Genomic DNA, 21400 nt, shown 5'->3' with positions numbered 1-21400 from the left:
TAAACCCTCCCTTATCTGTTAACCCTTTCTGCCTACCAACTGTCTCTCTGCTCTTTCAGATCAGAAACCTTTTACATCCAACCAAACTAAAATCACTCCATTACTTTTAATTGGGCCCTCAGAAGGACTACACTCGGGCGTTCTGTCTCTACTGCTGTGCTTTAAAGATTATCCTTAATAATCTCTTCTCAGATCACACAATTGGCCAGGTACCCTGATAGCTCCTCAGAGTCAAGTTTTAGAATCATTGGTAAACAGCATGTATAATCTCACTCACCCTCACACCACACTGATTCCACAACCTAGGGACTCATTTTCAAGGGCTCAACAACACATTCTCAGTATTATTTATCTACTTATTTATTATTATTGGTACAGTTTGGCTTCTTTTGCATACTGGTTGTCAGTCTTTGTATTTTTCACTCATTCTTTTGTATTTCGTTGCTCTACAGTGAACGCCTGCAAGAAAATGAATCTCGGGGTGATACATGATGACATGCACCCACCTTGATAACAAACTTACTTTGAACTTTGGGCTGCCTTGGCTATTCTAGTGTTAAAGTGAGACTGCATAAGTTCAGAATCAGGTTTATTATCACTGACATAGGTCGTGAAATTTGTTTTGTGGCAGCTGTGAAAAGCATAAAATATACTATAAATTACAATGATATACATTTAAGTTAAAGTAGTGCATAAGACGAGCAAAAGGACGAGGTAGTGTTCATGGACCGTTAAGAAATCTGATGGCGGAGGGAAAGAAGCTACTCCTAAAATGTTGAGTGTGTGAAATTCAAAGCAACGGTGCTGGACACTCATATTTTAGGAGATTTGCGGCTGGCAAGGAAATAAGAACATAAAGAGCTAAATAAGGAAGTGTTCTTTCAGCGGCTGGTGATTTCCCTTCAGACAAAATGACATTTTAAGTTTGTTGCAAACTGAGCTGCTTTCAAGAGGGCTCGATTTGGTAGAGAAAAACTTGCTTTCTGTTACCATTAAGAGAATTTCTGTTAATGCCAAATGCAAAGTGCCAGTAAAGTTCTGAAGGAATAGAAGCAGCAAGCCCGGTGCATCTTCTCCACCATCCAATATCACTGCTGGTCTTCTGCCTTGGCGCTATTTCCCTGCACTCACCTAACTTTGCTCTCTACCTTGAAAAAAAATCCATCAGTCTGCCTTGAACCTCCTCAGAGAGGGAGTACTCACAACCGCCTTGGTTGGAGACCTCCTCCAAGTGAAGGCATCTCCCTTCATCTCAATAAGGGCCAACCTGTTATTCTAAGTCAAATTCGAGCTTATTACCAAGTGCACAGGTCCAAGTTCAATGAACCCACTTGCAGGCCCGTCACGAGCACATAATGTTTCACAAATAAAAACTAAGATATGTGCAATTTTACAAGAAATAAACATTAAAACCAAGTCCATTGCAGTACAAATTGGAGATAATTGGCCATAATGTTGCTACACTGATGTGGTGACCAGGGTTGTGTCAGTTTATGCAAGAACAGAGTGGCTGAAGGGAAGTATCTGTTCTTGAACCTGGTGGTGTGGGACTTCAGTACCATCTGACTGTTAATAGCTGCAACTTGGCTTGGGCCAGATAGTGGAGGATCTTTGATGATGGACATTGCCTTCTTGAGGCAGTACCTCACATAGATAGTATCTACGGTGGGTAGTTATGTGCCCATGATGTATTGGGGCCTGCTCTTCTCTGCAGCTTCTTTCGTAGAGAAGGCAGGAGACTGGGGTTGAGAGGGATAATAGGTGGGCCAAATGGCCTAATTCTATTCCTATAATCTTGCGCTTTTATGCTCCTGCGCAATCAGTAGTGAAACCAGGCACGAGACACCCAGGCGGGAAGTATCAACCTGCATCCATCTTGATAAGCTTCATTACTTGTCTCTTAATACCAAGGAGGTCATCGGTACATTCACTCTGCCCTGATCCACTACTGCAACCAAGTTCATACCTGACATAGTGACATAGGATACTGTAGATTTTGAAATATAAAGCCAAAAATAAAACTTGGAAGAATGCATGAAGGGTCTCAATCCAAAACAGCAACTTGCTGAGCTCCTCCGACATTTTGCAGATTTAACATAGTTCACGGATCAATTTTAGATATCGTGCTTCGGTTCCCAACTGGTATATTCCCACACCTTGACACGTTTACTGAGATTCAGGTATGCAAATTGTTTAGCTGCTGTAGAGAATGCCTTGCTCCACAGGAAAATGGTTCATGTAACCTCTGCCAAACCAAACCAAACCAAAATCAACTCATCTGCAAAGGTCAGGATTGGGGTGTTATGTTGACGTGGTATAAGATGTTGGGGAGGCCACGTTTGGAGTATTGTGTGCAGTTCTGATCACCTACCTATAGGAAAGCTATGAATAGGATAGAAAATCTACAAGGACATTGCTGTGACGAGGAACTTAGTTACAAGGAAAGGCTGGAAAGGTTAGACTGGAGCTTAGAAAAATAGAGAGCTAAGCTACAGGGAAATTCTAAGCAGTTTCTAGAGTAGGTTACATGGTCAGCACAACATTGTGGGCTGAAGGGCCCGTAATGTGCTGTAGATTTCTGTTTATTCCCTGAAGCGTATGAGAATGAGGGAAGATATACAAAATTATGAGGGGTATAACTAGGGTAAATGCAAGCAGGCCTTTTGAATTCAGGTTGGGGCAGGTTTGAACTAGAGGTCGTAGGTTAAGGGTAAAAGGTGAAACGTTGAAGGGGAACTTCTTCATTCAGAGGGTGGTGAGTATGGAACGAGCTGCCAGCCAAAGGAGTGGATGTGGGTCTGATTGCAACATTTATAAGTTTGGGCGAGTAAATGGATGGGAGGGGTACAGACGGCCATTGTCCAGGTGTGAGTCAATGGGAGTAGGCAGATTAATATCACTAGACAGCAAAGATTTTGCTTCTTGTATACTTTTGGGTGTATCTTAAAGATTTTGGGCTGCTGGTCATGAAAATCACCATTAAATTTCCCTACCACACAGCATTTTTTAAAAAAAAAAATCCCCTATATTTGTTGTTTCAACTCATAATTCATGTCAGAATAACTGTTGCCAAGATTAAGGAAGGCATTTTTTGCTTGTCCACAAATCAAACAGGCCATCGGTGACAGGCAATTGAACGAGCTTCTAGTGGGACCTGAGAAAAATTGCACGGAAGGCTTTTTAGCATGTTGAAAATTTTCTTGGCAACTACAGAGCACCAAACTACATGCAGCTGGTTGACAACATGCTTCAAGCACACAGAACCATGGAGTGCAACATGTCACTAAAGATTCATTTTCTGCCTTTCCATTTAGAGCTGCTTCCCTGCAAATCCTGGAGCTGTCAGTGGTGAAAGGCTTCACCAAGATATCACAGTCATGGAGAAACAGGATCAGGGCAACTGGAATCCTTCAATATTGGCTGATTATCGTTGGACACTTGACTGAGAAGACTCAGACAGGAGAGCAAATGAAAATTTTCAACAAAACGTTTTTAGCCCAGTTGAAATATTGCAAAGTGCCAGCACCATGACGCAGTATATTCAATAAACGTTAATATCTTGTTTCTTCAAATTCCCATGTGAGACAAGTAGTCTAAAATTATAGCTGCGTTCATCTTTGAGCCGTCTAAGTTAAACAGAAAAAAAAAATTCTGAGCAAGCAACACTTTTAGAAAAATTTGGATGTCCAGCGTTATTTGGCACGAACTAGGAAGGGCAGAAGGGCCTGGTTCTAGCAGAGAGGTCCAGAGGTCTTTGCTGATGTCACAGAGCTCGAGGAAGAAAGAAAACAAAACAGCTTTCACCCTTCTCCTGCCTGTGCGCGGCGGTTGCGTAAAGGGGCATGTTTGTGCACACCTTGCACAAGTACCATCAGGTCTGACAATGATGCTGCCTACAGTTCAACAGCTGGCATTCCTGCGTCACCGGTGAGAAAGCACGGAACGGCTGTACGCGAATCCCGGTAAAGGCAGGAGGGTCAGAGCCCGCCATTGAATGCAAGGCCACACGATAAAGGGGCCATTGTCTGGAGCGGGCTTCAGTGGTAAAAGCTGTTGGGGTCAGAGGTCAGGCTACGGGGCGAATTCATTCCTTTGTCGTAATGAACAGGATATACAGGTAACTAATACAAGACGGTACACGCAGGCACTCTCCCATTCCTGATGAATCAGACTGGCAGCCTGACTAGATGCAGGAAACACTTGCCCGCGCCTGTCAGTGTCGACCCCCTTGAAGAGTTCAGTGACACCGCGCAGCGGGGGCAAGTTGGTCTTCCAGAGACAAGTCGCGTTGCTGGTTTAAGGGGAGGGGGGGGGGTTAGAGGTTTCAGCGGGAGTTTTGATCCCGAACCTGTGCGTGGCGCGGAAAATGCTGCATTACCTGTTCCCTCTGTGCCAATGCACCACGAATACCGCGGCGGCTCTGCTGTGGAAACGGGGACTGGGGGGATCGCTCCACTGCGGAGATTGCACCCACCAGTCAGTAAACGGCCCCGTATTGTTCCTGGCAAGTAATGGCAGAAGGGAGGCAAATACCCCCACTGTGGTGGCATTAGGGAAGGGAACCTGTACAGTCCGTAACCAGGATTTACACTGTCACAACGCTGTCAATCCGCATTGATCTAGAACCCATTAGGGTCAGCCCAATATATTTAATATCAACTGGATCTGCAAGACGGGTCGAATTAAAAGACGCCTAATGATGCAGAACGCCAAATATTTCAAAGTTATGTAAACATGCGACTTAATGAGATCAGTTTCTACTCTTACCCCCCCCCCTTCCCCACCAGAAGAGGCAGCCACGGGAATGAGATAGCCCTCGCACTCTCACGCCGCTGCTCCCCACCCAGAATGCGGACTTTACCCGCCCCCAGTCGCACGGGAACGGGAAGCGAGCCCGCCGACGAGCGCATCCGAGGCGGAGCGATTCTGCCGGTTTCTCCGCAGAGGCAACGCGCGCAGCTCCAATGCAGCGGGGCCCAGTGAAAGCACTCTCGGTTAAGGTGAACACACAGAGATCCAAATTACACTCATCTAACCCCCCCCCCCAACCCCCGGGGCAGACAGAAACAGAGAGAGTGTGTGTGTTGGGGGGGGGGGGGTCTGGAATCTGTCCTGATCCTTACCCAGCCCTTGGGAGCCCTCTTCCATCGTTACAATCCTTCAGAATGAGTTTGTTCTGAAGACTTTTTTTCCCGGTGCAATCACTTGCCCGGGAACCGGAAGATTTTTTTTAAAAGAGAGAGGGCTGCCCTGTAACCCCTGTAACGGCGGCAGCCACCGGCCCTCAACAAGTGCCGAGACACCTGAGAGGGGCAACTAGCTGCATCTGCCCCTCCACCCCCCCCCCCGTTTTCATTCCCTGCCCCAGATCTCTTAACTCTCCTTCTCCCACCCCCCCCCCCCCTCCCGGCACTTCTCTTCCCTCCCTGTCTGCCCCCACCTGTTCTTCTTGTACCTTTGGCCAGGAACATAACACACACACACACACAGACAGAACTCTTAACTTCCAGCACCTTTCCTACCTTTCAAGCTGCAAACAAGTCCCGGAGCGGGTCCCACCGCGTTAAACTCCCGTGAGTAGAGCGCTCGCAGCCCTGAGTCCAATTCTCCCTCCCCTGCTCGTAAAAAAAAAGTGTGTGTGTGTGTGTGTGTGGGGATCACACACTCCCCCGTCCAACATACGAGAAGAATGCGCCTCGCAACAATGAAAGGTGAATGCGTGCGAAAGCGACAGCCTCCTGAGGTGGTGACGTCAGCCCATGCCCATGTATGGAGCGCACGATTCACATTTTGCTTCGAGTGGCCTCGAGGTTGGGGCAGGTCTCTCCAGCAGGCAGAACGAGGACTGAAACAACATTCAGGTTTCAGGAATTACCGCAGGAAGCAGCCAGGGCTGGTCGGGGTGAGGGAGGAGGGAGGGGGTGAGGGAGGAGGGAGGGGGTGAGGGAGGAGGGAGGGAGGGAGGGGGGGTGCTGGAGGAGGGACAACTTCCAAGTCCCAGTCTTAAAAGAGTTCTCACGCCATTGTCCCTCGGAACACTTTTAAGTGCAGACTCCAGTCCCCCCCCCCTCTCTCTCTCGCCTCCCCCTCCCCCTTGTAGGGAAGAGAAAATCTCATTCATTCCTGCTCCCCGCATAAAAGCCACAGGGGCTCCCGAGTCCGCTGCGATTCTTTACTTCCATAAAGTCAGAGCGAACACAGAGTATTTTTTTTTGCCCCTGCGGTCACTTTTTTACACGTTGCGTTGAAATGTCTCACCCTGCTTTGGGGCGGACACTTAAACTCTGCTGAACTTTTAAGGCCGGCTCGTTCTGATGACTGAGACTCGGCCGTAACCCGGGTTAGCCCCAGTGGATGTTAATACCCCCCCACCCCACTCCGTCATCCGCCCGTTTCCCGGGAATCAGCAGAATTTCTCAGCGGAAGGCGGGGTGGGGTTACTTAAAGAGATACTCGCGGCCGCAGGAATTTGCCTAATCCTACAGGAATCACACGCGGCGGCCGTAAATCCTCAACAACCCCCCACCCACCCCGGCCGATCAAGGCGCCTTGGCTGCCAGGAATCAGACCTTTCAGCGCTAGCTACTTTGAGCCGGCCTCTGCAGACCTGCGTTAAAGAATGAGCGCTCCGGTGTTGCGGGCACGTTCAACAGACTGCGTAGAAATGTTAGCTTTAGAGAACAAAATGTCAGCGCCGAGGTCCCATTCCCGGAGCGTCTTGGTGTCAACCGGCTCCCCAACTTTCTCCTCCTCCTCCTCCTCGATGCCGTAGAATTCAGTCCCGGCGCTGAATTAGACAGCTGGAGTCATAGAACGCCGCATAAAAATCAGCCCACTCGGCCCAACTCATCCATACTAGCCAAAATTTCCAATTCAGCTAATCCCGTTTCAGAATTGGGTGTAATGTCACCGACGTTTGTTCAGTACAATGCAATACGTAATAATAGAGAAAATGTGAATAGTTCAATAAGTAGGGGAAAGAAAACGAATTTTAAAAAAAGTAGTGAGGTGGTGTTTATGGGTTCAATGTCTACTCGGAAACTGGATGGTAGAAGGGAAGAAGCTATTCCTGATTTGGTTGATTATGTGTCTTCAGGGGCTCCTGTACATCCATCATGATGGTAGCAATGAGAACAAGGCATGAACTGGGTGCTGTGGGTCCCCTTTGCCTGTGTTTAGCCCACATATCTAGAAACAAGCACCAGGTACTTGTTTGAATGTGGCAATTGTTCCTGCTTCCTGCAGCTCCTTCCATATATGCACCACCCAATGTGAGAGAGAGAAAAAATCACTCAGATCTGAGTGATCTGAGTGACCACCTGAGAGTGGTCTCATCGTGGCCAAAGAGGGGGCCAAGGACTAACATGCCGGAATGGGAATAGGAATTAAAGTGTGTGGCACTGGGAAATTCCGCTTTCGGCAGGTGGAGTGGAGGTGCAGTTTCCCCAATTTCCGTTGGGTTTCGGCAACGTGGAGGAAAGTGCATCGGGAGCACCAGGTACACTGGACCAGGGGTGCCCAACCTCTTTTATACCAAGAACCAAAGCAGTACTATTAATCCCACTTGGGATCATTTTTATATTTTAGATGGATTTTATTTATTTACTTATGCATTGAGATACAGTGTGGACTAGATCCTTACGGCCCTTCGAGCCGTGCCGCGCAGCAACTCACCAACCACGGGACTCTTTACAATAACCAAATAACCTACCAACCGGTACGTCTTTGGACTGTAGGAGGAAACTGTAGCACCCGGAGGAAACCCGTGCAATCGTGAGGAGAACGTACAAACTCCTTTCAGGCAGTGGCGGGAATTGAACCCCGGTCGCCGGCACTGCAAAGCGTTATCCTGACCCGTGCCACCCGATCAGCAAGCTCTGCCAGGATAGAAACCAAATTGCGGGTGTTGGAAAATTGAAACAAAATGCAGGGAACACGTTGTAAGCCATCTGTGGAAAGGGAAACATGGATCCAGAGTGGGTAAGAGAGAGGGGTCGAGGTGGATTGGGAATTCTGAAGATGGGAGAAAGGTTCTGAGGTCTGAGGGGAGGCTATTTGCCAACTAAATGGGTATAAAGTTACATAAGTGACCAAGAAGAAGACATATTAGGCTCTGCGTTATGTGAGATGGAGACCTTGCCCTTTAATGAGTACTGATTGTTTGGGATCAGAGATGGGAAGATGCAAAGGAATGGTGAAAATCAGTAATTGTTTCATTATCAACGTTCCTGCTAATTTTTTTTTTACAGATGAGCAGACTAACCATTGCTCTGAGCAGGAAATTCTAACGTGGCCTGAAAACTGCACGGTACTTTAAATGTTTTTTCACCTTAAAATGTTTTGACTGGACAGCATTGGCAATTAGAGGGCCAACAGTTCTTAACAATGGTCTACTGACTTCCATTCTGTGTGTAGTGTTACAAGTTGTAACAGGAATGTCACTTGAAACACCGGCAATTTAAATACGTTGAAGCGCTAAAACGTTTCAAAGTAAAGGTTGTGGTACATGTATTATTTAGAAAATGTATGGATTATATTCATTAACACAGAATTAATTACAGAGTATTTCACGATTATATTAACATAGATTTCAAAATTGTATTGACAAAATTTCAGCTGCGTGGCAAGAAAAGGCTATGTGCGTGGGAGCATTTCAATTACTGCGTGGTCGCGCACCTGTGCAGCTCGGAGAGAACAGTGACTGTCATGTGTACTGAGATACAGTGAGTCATCCATACAGATAATTTCAAAACTCAAGCACGTTGAAGTAGCACAAAAGGGAAAGCAGAAATTCAATACGGTGTTCCAGTTACAGAGAAAGTATATTGCATTTAGACAAAAACATCCAAAAACCTTGATGAGATAGTCTGTGAGATTATGACGTTATCTCTGTACTACAAGATGTCCATTTGAGAGTCTTATGATGCAGCTACAAAGAAGACGCAATAGGGGCTATACTTCATTAGGAGTTTGAGAAGATTTGACATGTCTCCAAAAGCTCTTGAAAGTTTCAGCAGATGTACTGTGGAGAGCATTCTAACTGGCTGCATCACCGTCTGGTATGGAGGGGGCGGCTACTGCAGTAAGCTACAGAGAGTTGTAAACTCAGCTCCACCATGGGCACTGGCCTCCACAGTATCCAGGACATCTTCAAGAAGCGATGCCTCAAAAAGGCAGCACCCATCATTACAAACCCTGTCACCCAGGTCATGTCTTGTTAGACCTTAAGACCATAAAATATAAGAGTAGAATTATTGGGCCCATTGAATCTGCTCTGCCATTTAAGTATGGCTAGTCCATTTTTTTCCCTTCCTCATCCCCACTCCCCGGCCTTCTCCCCATAACTTCTGATGCTGTGTCCAATCAAGAACCTATCGAGCTCTGACTTAAGTACACCCATAAACCTGGCCTCCACAGCTACCTGTAGTAATAAATTCCACAAATTCGCCACCCTCTAGCTAAAGAAATTTCTCCGCATCCCTGTTTTAAATGGGCACTGCTGTATCTTGAGGCTGTGCCCTCTTATCCTAGACTCCCTCACCATGGGAAACATCCTTTCCACATCTACTCTGTCTAGGCCTTTCAACATTCAAAGGGTTTCAATGAGATCCCCCCCTCATCCTGCTAAATTCCAGTGAGTACAGACCCAGAGCTATCAAATGTTCCTCATATGATAACACTGACATTCCCAGAATCATCCTTGTGAACCTCCTCTGGACCCTCTCCAAAACCAGCACATCTTTTCGAAGATAAGGAGCCAAAACTGTTCACAATACTCAAAGTGAGGCTTCACTCGTGCCTAATAAAGCCTCAGCATCACATCCCTGCTCTTGTATTCTAGACCTCTTGAAATGAATGCTAACATTGTATTTGCCTTCCTCACCACTGACCCAACCTGCAAGTTAACCTTTAGAGTGTTCTGCACAAGGATTCCCAAGTCCCTTTGTATCTCATATTTTTTTGGATTTTCTCCCCGTTTAGAAAATTGTCTGCACATTTATTTCTTCTACCTAAGTGTATGACCTTGCATTTTCCAACATTGTATTTCATTTGCCACTTTCTTGCTCATTCTCCTAATCTGTCTAAGTCTTTCTGCAGCCGACATGTTTCTTCAACACTATCTGCCCTTCTTTGTACCAGTCTTTGTATCATCTGCAAACTTGAGGACAAAGACATCTATTCCATCACCTAAATCATTGATGTACAGCATAAAAAGAAGCGGTCCCAACACTGACCCCTGCGGAACAGCACTAGTCACTGGCAACCAACCAGAAAAGGGATCCTTTTATTCTCACTCATTGCCTCCTACCAATCAGCCAATGCTCTAACCATGCCAGCAACTTTCCTGTGATACCATGGGGTTAGTTTGGTAGCAGCTTCACGTGTGGAACCTTGTCAAAGGCCTTCTGAAAGTTCAAATATACAACATCCACTGCATCCCCTTTATCTATCCTACTTGTAATCTCCTCAAAGAATTCCAACAGGTTCATCAGGCAAGATTTTCCCTTAAGGAAACCGTGCTGACTTTGTCCTGACTTGTCCTTTGTCATCAAGTACTTCACAACCTCATCCTTAACAATCGATTCCAACGTCTTCCCAACCACTGAGGTCAGGCTAACTGGTCTATAATTTCCTTTCTGCTGCCTTCCTCCTTTCTTAAAGGGGGTATTCTCATTGCCACCATCAGGAAGGAGGTACAGAAGCCTGAAGGCACATATTCAATGATTCAGGAACAGCTTCTTCCCCTCTGTCATCCGATTTCTGAATGGACGTTGAACCCATGAACACTACCTCCTTTTTTTTCTGTGTTGGCACTATTTCTATTTTGATACACACACACAAACACCGACACATACATACACACACACACACACACACACACACACACACACACACACACACACACACACACACACACACACACACACACACACACACACACAAACACCGACACATACATACACACACACACACACACACACACACACACACACACACACACACACACACACACACACACACACACACACACACACACACACACATATATATATATCAGTATTGATACCACTTCTTACCACCAATAGGAGAAGATCACAACACTGATACTAGCACCTTCTCATATTTTACTTCCTTACACATCACTAACTCTCCTTATATAGAAAGACATCTTTCTTTAGCACCTATTCCATCCTTTTCAGGATGTTCCAGTCACTTTGCAGCCAATAAAACGTGATCCCTGGTGTACTGTGGGAGGTTTACCAGTAACACTGGTCTTCCGTGTGCCCTTTCTTGCTGTGATTCTGAGTTTGTCCATCAGTTCAGCTCCCAGCATTGTTCCCCGGATTGAAGCGATTGTTTTATGAGGAAAGGTTGACCGCGCTGTCCGGAATTAGCCAAATAAAGAGGAGGCACCAGACTCTGCAGGGGTTTCAGAGTGTGGATGTTATAATGATGTTTCCCCTGGTGACAGGAACCAAAGCTAAGAATCATTGTGTCAGAATAAAAAGAAGCCCAATGAAAAAAATTAGAAGAATTTATTCCCTCAGAGAGCCGTGCATCTTTGGAATTCTTTGTGGATGCTGAATCACCGGACGTATTCAAGGTCGGTTGTCTCCGAGAGCTCGGACCTTAGCTGCCAGTGCCAGGCAGAAAGTGCAACAGGGGTCCCTACGTGATGGGCCCAAGTTCTTACTGAATGGCGGAGAAGTGGGGTTAAGGGTGAAAGTTTTAGGGGAACATGGGGGGAAGCTTCAATCCGAGTGTGGTGAGAGTGGGGAACGAACTGCCAGCACAAGTGGTGCACAGGAGCTCAATTTCGATGTTTAAGAGAAGTTTGAAGAGGTACATGGATGGGAGGGGTATGGAGGAGTATGGTCAATAGGAGTAGATAGTTTAACTGGCTGGGCATGGACTAGATGGGCCAAAGGGCCTGTTTATGTGCTGTACTTTTCTATGACTCTATGACTTCTATGTCTCAGTTACAGAGGAGTAGGGGAGGTTCACTAGGTTGATTCCAGAGATGGGGGGGCGGGGTTAGGCTATGAGGAGAGATTGAGTCGCCTTGGACTGTACCCGCTGGAATTCTGAAGAATGAGAGGAGATCTTATAGAAACATATAAAATTATGAAAGGGGTAGATAAGATGGAGGCAGGAAAGTTGTTTCCACTGATAGGTGAGACTAGAACTAGGGAACGTATCCTCAAGATTTGGGCGAATAGATTTAGGACGGAGATGAGGAGGAACTGCTTTTCCCAGAGAGTGGTGCATCTGTGGAATTCTCTGCCCAATGAGGCAGTGGAGGCTACCTCAGTAAATATATTTAAGACAAGGTTGGATAGATTTTTGCATAGTAGAGGAATTAAGGGTTATGGGGAAGAGGGAGGTAGGTGGAGATGAGTCCATGGACAGATCAGCCATGATCTTATTGAATGGCGGAACAGGCTCGATGGGCCAGATGGCCGACTCCTGCTCCTATTTCTTATGTTTTTAAGTTCAAGGGGTTTCTTTGGATCAAGGGCCTCCCATTAGAACTGGCAAAGTTATAGGTTCATCGAGCAAGGAAGAGGCTGATAGCTTCTTGATTAGTCAGGGAGTGAAAGGTTACAGAGAGAAGGCAGGTGAATGGAGTTGAGAGAGAAATGGATCAGCCATGATGAAATGGCGGAACAAGCTTGGTTGGCCTAATGGCCTAACACTGCTCCTATGAATTTTAGCCCAACTCATCTCTGCTGACCAGGATGCCCACTGAAATTGATACCATTTGCCTGCTTTGACCCATACCATTTCAATCCCATCCACTCCTTGAAGCTGTCCAAATGTTGTTTGGTCTTTGTAATAGTACCTACCTCTGCTACCTCCTCTGGCAGCTTGTTCCATATATCTACCATCCTCTCAGTTCCCCTTTAAATCATTTCCCTCTGACTTTAAACCTCCATTTAGACGTATACGCCTTGAGAAAAACATGGGCTGTCTACCTCACCTATGGCCCTCGTGATCTTACTGAACTCATCCCTCACCCTCGCTTGCTCCACAGAAAAATGTCGCAGCCTGTCCAAACTTGTTCTAGCCCAACCCCTCCAGTCACGTCAAGTTTTTTTTTGTCATTTACAAGTATACCGTCAAATGAGACAACACCCCTCTGGCTACAAACAAGAGAAAATCTGCAGATGTTGGAAATCCAAGTAACACGCACAAAATGCTGGAGGGTCTCAGCAGGCCAGGCAGTATCTATAGAGAAGAGCACAGTCGACGTTTCGGGCCCGGACCCTTCGGCAGGAAACCTGTCCAAAGGCCCTGCCGAGAGGTCTCGGCCCAAATCATCAACTGTACTTTTTACCAGATGCTGTCTGGCCTGCTGAGTCCCTCCAGAAGTTTGTGTGTGTTACAACACTTGTCCAGACCAGGGTGTAAAGCATAACACACGTATTATACACAATGACTTATGAAAGTAAGGATAAAATCTGCAGATGGATTACACATAAATAAACAGACTGAAGTGCATAGATTAAATATTGTAAGGTACAGAACACTTTGAATGCGATGTGACGGGGGAGATCAAAACCCTAACAGCCTGCGGGAAGAAGCTGTTACCTGGCCTGACGGCTCTTGTCTTTATGCATCGGAGCCTCCTGACAGTCAAAGAAGATGCTGGACGGATGGGTGGGATCCTGAATAATACTAAGGGCCCTGCGTACGCAGCGGTCCTGATAAATGTGCCTGATGGATAATAGGGAGATCACTTTGATTCTCTCAACTGTTCTCACAGTTCTTTCTAGGGAGTTCCAGCCTGATGCTCAGCTACTCCCAAACAAGATAGTGATCGGTATAGGCGATATCATTGTGAATCTTTTCTACACCCCTTCCTGCTTAGAGATAAACATTTAAAGGGGAGAGAGGCCAGAAGTGGAGAGAGTGAGCAATTTCATGTTCCTGGGTGTCAGTATGTCTGAGGATCTAACTTGGGGCCAACATTTCGATGTAACTACAAAGAAGGCAAAACAACGGCTATATGTCATTAGGAGTTTGAGGAGTTTTGGTATGTCACCTAAAACACTCGCAAACTTCTACCAATGTACCGTGAAGAGCACTCGAACTGGCTGCATCACCGTCTGGTATGGTGGGGGGGTACTGCACAGGATCGAAATAAGCTGCAGAGAGTTGTACACTTAGTCAGTTCCATCACGGGCACCAGCCTCTGTAGTATCCAGGACATCTTCAAGGTGCAGTGCCTCAGAAAAGCATTCACCAACAACAGCTGAACGTTAAACCGACAAATTCCCCACTCAAAGCCTCTTGGCCTCTCAGTATTCCCTTCAGGCCCTGCTTAAAACTGACCTCTTCCATCAAGCCTAGTCGGTTTTGTTTGTTAAAGCTTCAGTGAAATGTCCGGGATATCTTCCAATTCAACAGTGCGAGGGAATTGAGGGTTGTTTTTGTTGCGATTGGTGTAAGAAGATATCGTTACTGATTAGAGAACAGAGTATTAGTCCTGGTTTGGTTCAGGGCTCTCTCATGTATCATGGCTTACAGAGGGATCTGGACCAGATGGAAAAATGGCCTGAAAAATGGCAGATGGAATTTAACGCAGACGAGAGAGACTCGCTGCACTTTGGCAGGACCAACCCTAACGCTAGGGCACTGAGGAGTGCGGTAGAACAAAGGGATCAGGGAATACAGGTCCATAATTCATTGAAAGAGGCGTCACAGGTAGATAGTCAAGTCAAGTTGCTTTTTATTGTCATTTCGACCATAAACTGCTGGTCCAGTACACAGTAAAAACGAAACAACATTCCTCCAGGACCCTGGTGCTACATGAAACAACACAAAACTACAGTAGACTATGTGAGACAACTCAAGGCTACACTAGACTACGTAAAACAACACAAAAACTCCACTAGACTACAGACCTGCACAGGACTACATAAAGTGCACAGAATAGTGCAGGGCAGCACAATGATTAATTGATTAATTAATAATAAACAAGACAATAGGCACAGTAGAGGGAAAATTTCAATATAATATAATGCGAGGGTTGTAAAGAAAGCTTTTGGCACATTGGACTTAAGAAATCAAAGTTTTGAGTACAGGAAAGGTGATGTTATGTTGAAGCTGTATAAGATGTTGGTGAGTCGGTGTGTGCAGTTTTGGTCACCTACAAACAGGAAAGATGTAATGAAGTTGAAAGAGTACAGAGAAACTTTACAACAATGTTGCTGAGTCTGCAGGACCTGAGTTATGTGGAAAGATTGAACAGGTTAGGATTTTTTTCCCTTGGAACATGGGAGAGCGAGAGGAGATTTGATAGAGCTTTACAAAATTATGAGGAGTACAGATCAAGTAAATGCTTTTTTCACTGAGGTTGGGTGGCACCTCAACCTGAGGTCATGGGTGAAGGGTGAACAGTGAAAAGTGTAAGGGGAACTTGAGGAGAAACCTATTCACTCAGAGGGCGGTGAGAGTGTGGAACGAGCTGCCAGCGCAAGTGGTGCACGCGGGCACGATTTCAACGTTTAAGAGAAGTTCAAATGGGCACGTGGATGGTAGGGGTATGGAGGGCTGTGGTCCGGGTGCAAGTCGATGGGAGTAGGTGGATTAAATGGTTTGGCATGGACTAGATGGGCCGAAGGGCCGGATTCAGTGCTGGACTTTCCTATGATTCTGTCTCTGAGTCAGAAGATCATGGAACCAGGTCCCACGCCTGACACTTCAACACAATGACCTGGGCTTACCGGGAGGGTTTTACCAGGATGCTGCCTGGTTTAGAGGGCAGGTGCTATCACAAGAGGCCGGATTAACTTGGGTTGTTTTCTCTGGAGTGCCGGAGGCTGAGGGGGGATCTGACAGAAGTTTATAAGATCATGAGAGGCATAGATAGAGTAGACAGAGGGTGTCTGTTTCCGAGGGTTGAGAAGTCCAATCCCAGAGGGCATCCATTGAGAGGGGTAGGTTCAAGGGGAGTGTGACAGGTAAGTAGTTTACTCAGAGAGGGTGGATGCTTGGAATGCTCTGCCTGGTATGGCAGTAGAGGCAAATAACATGAGAGTTTTAAGAGATGTTTGGATAGGCACATTGACAGAAGGAAGATGGAGGGATATGGACATGGTGTAGGTAGGAGGGATTAGTGTTTGAGAGTTTTTGATCTGTATTTTAGCTGGTTCAGCACAGCATTGCGATGGCCCGTTCCTGTGCTGTACTAGGAAAAGGTGCTGGTCTTTTGATCGTGATGTTAAGCAACTCCCCACCTACAGTGGGGAATGATATATTAGAAAAGCACGGAGTTATTACCGACAACGATTATCCCCCACTCGTCATTACACCGGTCGTTGTGACCTTATAGTTTGTGGCACTCAGTGTGTTCAAGCCGCCTGCTGTGTTTTCTCCATTACAACAGTGACCACATTACAAAAGTTCCCCATTTCATGCGAGGTACTTCAGGATATTCTGAAAGGGACATCAAATTTGCTTTAGAAATGCAAACATTTCTTTCAAAATGCCATAATCAAGTGGGCCTGCTCATGGGTAGGCCCATCAATCAATGAGCTCGATACCAAGTCCTTAAACTGTCAGCATGGACAATCAGACAAAACAGTATTACTGTGTGCAGATAAATTCCTCACGGCTGTCAACAGAGAGACATTCCAAAACCTCGGATTCCAAATCTCTCCCATTCAATAGGATGAAGAGGCAGCGTGCTTTCATTTCAAAACAAATCGGTTTGCACGCAGGATTAAGGCTGCCCAGATCAATCCAGGATAATTTTCACTGGATTAATGCAGTATATTTATCGTTGTTCAGACACATCTCCCTACCCTAAACTACTTTCGGGCGAGCAATGCTCAAAGAGGCTCGACACTGGGAGACCTCCACCTGTCGTGGAGTTTCCATGCCAGAGCAACTGTATCTTCTCCACGAGAGCTTGCGTAACAACGTGCTTAGCCGCTAACAGCCGAAGAAACGCGAGCCAATAGAATTCAAAGGTCAACTGAAGGGGTAGCCAATCAGGACCGAGGCAAATGAATGGGGGGGGGGGGGGGGGGGAGTGCTATAAAAGTGTGAGCACTCCCAGAGAGAAACACCAACAACTGCGCACTGAGGATGTCACCTCGACTGGCGGTGAAAATGTCTGCAAGCTAATTGCCAAGCTCGGCGGACATCTCAACGTCAAACATCTCAGAAGGCTAAAGGCTGATTTATACTTGTGCGTTGCGTCGACGCTGTAGGTACCGTGTACCCTACGCTGTGCCCTATGCTGTAGGGTGACATGCACCTCCCCAGAAAAATAACTCACGCGTCACGGCGACGCAGACCGCAACAACAGTGATTGGTCCGCTTGGTAGCATCGCATTTCCGGTTGCTTCTTCTCCACCACGTCTGTACACCGATGAGAAATAGATGAACCAAATCGTCAAATCTACCTTCCGACATGCAAAAGTGTTTGAAATACATTTCCTTGTCCACGTCTCTCACAAAGAAAATCAACACAGTGGCATAGAAACCCCACTGCCAACTGGCGTTTTCGCACACACCAACGCATGCTTGCTATGGCGTAGAGCGACGCAGAAGTGAAAATCAGCACTGCGGTGTAGCCTGTACGCACAACTATAAATCAGCCTTTAGAAGAAGTGCGCCTTCTGGGTGCAGCCCTGAGGACGACCCGATTCCTTGCTAATGCCACCGACTTAAGCGTCGTGGGAGGTCAAAATATTGAGACAAGGCCGTCAGAGGCTTCTGCGCTCTCTGTCTTCCCCTCTCTCCCTCGAAGACAAGAGACAGTTTGGTGATTATCGAGTCGGGGGAACTCGGATAAGCAGGGCTGTCGATTGTGACATCGAAACAGCGAGCTGTTGGTCTCTTTCTGTGGTATCTCTCTTTCCTTGTAAGTGAGAGAGAGAGCCTTTTGAGATGTCAGTGTGTAGAAATAGCCAGGATTTTTGATGGATTCTAGATCATGGTTTCTGTGGGCTTGCATAGTGGGGGGAGGGGGGATGATCGATGCCTTTGCTGCTGATTGTACGTGGGAGGGGAGGGGGCTTTGGGGTTCAACATTTTTCTTTCATTCATTCTTTGGGGTTTTACCTGTTTCGTGGATGTCTGTGAAGAGTAAGAATTTCAGGTTGTATACTGTATACATTCTCCGACATTAAATCGAACCATTGAATCATTGACATAACCGTGTATAATTCTTCTACAGCTTCCCTGTTGTTTTATTTTGTGTCCTTTGGCAATTCAAGATGGTTCTGCAACCATCTTTTCCATTTGTTCTGTAGCCTTTAAGAACCTGACTACTCCATTCCTCTGGAGCACCTAATATCCACACATTTATTGTGCTTTCTCTTGCATTGTTGCATTCCTCAAATGCCTTATCTTACACATCTCTGGATTAAATCCTTTTAGACCAAAAGATACAAGAGCAGGATTAGGCCACTAAACCCATCAAGTCTACACTGCCATTTGATCCTGGCTGATATATTTTCCCGCTCAACCCCATTCTCTTGCCTCCTCCCTGCAACCTCTGAAGCCCCGACTAATCAAAAACCTATCAACCTCCGTTTAAATACACTCAGTGACTTGACTGCCACAGCCACCTGTGACATTGAATTCCACAGATTCACCATCCTTTGACTAAAATTCCTCCTCAGCTCAGTTCTCGAGGGATGTCCTTATCTTTTGAGACTGGGTCTCCTGGTCCTGGACCTTCCCATTATTGGGAATGTCTTCTCCACGTCCACTTTTTCAACATTTAGTAGGTTTCAATGAGATCCCCACTCATTCTTCTCAACTCCAGCGAGGACAGGCCCAGAGCTCCTCCTTTTGCTATTGTTTCTGCCTAACTGCCTAAAGTTAAAAGATTTTCTCTTTCTTATCACTGTTGCTTTGCATTGTGTGTGTGTGTGTGTGTGGGGGGGGGGGGGGGTGGGTGGGGGTTACTGCACAGGATTGAGGTAAGCTGCAGAAAGCTGTGAACTTGACCAGCTCCATCACAGGTACTAGCCTCGGTAGGATCCAGGACATCTTCAAGGAACGATGCCTCAGAAAGGTGGCATCCATCATTAAGGACCCCATCACCCAGGTTGTTCTCGTTGAAGGAGATACAGAAGCCTGAAGGCACACACTCAACGATTCAGAAACAGCTTCTTCCCCTCGGTCATCCGATTCCTGATAGACGACTTCTGATAGAAAGTAGCACCACTTTGCTACTTGTAAATTTTCTATTTTTGCATAACTTATTTAATTTAACTATCTAATGTGTGTGTGTGTGTGTGTGTGTGGGGTAAACCATGTATACCTGTCTGGACATGCCCCTCTGCTGACTGTTCCTGTGGCTCCTCCCACAGACCCCTAGATAAATGTGATTGTGTCTTTGCTCCTCCCACAGTCATCCAGCATGGACGTGCTGCGTTTTACTGATAATAAAATTGATGCATTATCAATAACTCCAAAAGACTGGAAGTAGGGTAAATACTGAAAGGCTTTTATTAGCAGTAAAACGCAGCACATCCATGCTGGATGACTGTGGGAGGAGCAGAAACACAATCACATTTATCTAGGGGTCTGTGGGGGAGTCACAGGAGCAGTCAGCAGAGGGGCGTGTCCAGACAGGTATACATGGTTTACCACAGTGTGGCCTCCATCGCTTGTAGTCGACCATGGGTACTGCACCTCTGGTAGTCACTGGGAGTGGCTTCTCCAGGGCGCCAGCCAGGGCAGAGTTGATATGGAGATCCGTCTGTTGCCCATGCAGTGGGACCCCCCTCTCCATGCTAATGAAAGGTCTAAAGGAACGACGGAAGTCGATACGGTTTGGTGCCAGCAGCATCGCAGGAGTTGCCGTGCTGGTGCTGGGTTCAGCAGTCAGCCGCCTTCGGGACTCCGACTCCGGATTTTTCCTCGGGGTTTACTCCCAAAGCCTTTCCTGTGAGCGGGTACAGCCGCAAGGCAGCGGAGGTTTGAAATCGAAGTTTTCCCTCTCCTGTTTGAGCTACCATCCGTGGTTATCGAGCCCCATCTGCCCGGAGCAACTGGTTTTAAGGCGCCAGTGGCCCGCCTTTGCCCCTTCTGTCAGTGAGAGCCGCTCCACCGGGCATAAGAACTAAGCCACACGTGAAGGCCGGGAGTTGGACTTGGTTGTCAGAGGCTGTTTGAGACGGACGCCATGAAGAGCATTTGTTTAGCAGTGGGAGCTCGTCCCCACCACCACCCTTCGGCCATGACTACCCTTGGAGCCACAGAGCCATTAGGAGCCATGGAGCCTAATGTATACAGTATATATTTTACTGTAATTCACAGTTTTCCCACTTTATTATGTATTGTACTGCTACAGAAAAGTCAAAAAAACTTACAAGAAATGTTGGTGGTATTAAACCCAATTCTAATTTTAATTATCGAGCACACAAGTAAACTAAGTTGCAGGTGAAAATATTCATGTATAAATAAAGGACTAATTTCTGAATGCTGTGGAGCTGTCTTGGTTACAGATCCTCTCAGCAATTCCTCAACGAACAGCTTACCACCTTCCCTTCAATCCCATGGGATTTTGCTTTATAATCAGCCTGCTGCCTTGTCTAGGTCAGGGGTTCCATACCTGAGGTCCATGGACCCCTTGCGTAACGGTATTGGTCCGTGGTATTAAAACGGTTGGGTACCCCGGTCTAAATTCCGGGAAGACATTAAACACATCGACAATTCGTGCTAACTTTGTAAAAGGTAGCCCATCAAGTCACATGACTTTCCCTTAGCAAGTCTGCAACATCTGCCTTTGCGTAATCCGTGTCTTTCTAAAGTATGGCTTGTACAATCTTTTAAAGCCATCTTCAGTCATTATGGCCACCAATGTTAAACCAGCCGGCCTGTGGTTATTTGGTTCACTCTTCATTTTGAAATAGTAATATGGCAGCACGGTGGCGTGGTGGTTAGCACAACGCTTTACAGTACTGGCGACCCACGTTCAATTCCCGCCACTGCCTGTAAGGAGTTTGTATGTTCTCTCCCATGACCACACGGGTTTCCTTCGGGTGCTCCGGTTTCCTCCCATGGTCCAAAGATGTGCGATTTGGTAGGTTAATTGGTCATTATAAATTGTCCCGGAATCAGGGGTTAGGAGGGCCTGATCCGCACTGTGGTAGGAACTTGACTCATGTTCATGAATCAATGAACTAGGCTTCTGGATAATAGCCCACTATGTCATCATACTGATGCTGGGGTGGAGAATCGTCTCTGCCAGAGGAGGTGTAAGGCACTCCTTCCCTCCGCTAGCCTGAGAGTTACCCTTGGGCAAGGTGTAGCGCCTGCTTAGCCCCACGATCAGGGTCACTTAAAGCCATGGGAGCAGGTGATGGATGGTCGTATGAGCAGTTGGTGCAGATCACAAGTCCTGGTTCTGTAACCACTGATGCCAGGC

At 46.6% G+C, this 21400-nt stretch overlaps 1 protein-coding gene and 1 long non-coding RNA gene across 5 annotated transcripts in view; one reads left to right on the top strand and one right to left on the bottom strand.

Moving 5' to 3' along the window:
* Positions 1 to 5746, bottom strand: part of luzp1 (leucine zipper protein 1) — a 178625-nt gene extending 172879 nt beyond the window's left edge. For 3 of the 4 annotated variants that reach the window (XR_012096208.1, XM_073028398.1, XM_073028395.1), the window contains exon 1: positions 5523 to 5745. The gene's annotated coding sequence lies outside the window, so the exon portion shown is untranslated. Of the gene's footprint in view, positions 1 to 5522 lie in introns of all 4 variants that reach the window. The other variant, XM_073028400.1, reaches the window with a different exon arrangement.
* Positions 3792 to 21400, top strand: part of LOC140715893 (uncharacterized) — a 58461-nt gene continuing 40852 nt past the window's right edge. The window contains exon 1 of the long non-coding RNA XR_012096209.1: positions 3792 to 4117. This is a non-coding gene — a long non-coding RNA (uncharacterized lncRNA). The remainder of the gene's footprint in view (positions 4118 to 21400) is intronic.

The sequence above is a fragment of the Hemitrygon akajei genome, chromosome 24 (assembly GCF_048418815.1).
Source record: "Hemitrygon akajei chromosome 24, sHemAka1.3, whole genome shotgun sequence".
Lineage (NCBI taxonomy): Eukaryota > Metazoa > Chordata > Chondrichthyes > Myliobatiformes > Dasyatidae > Hemitrygon > Hemitrygon akajei.
Note: the sequence above shows the minus strand (reverse complement) of the source record. Positions and strands in the feature narration are given on the sequence as shown.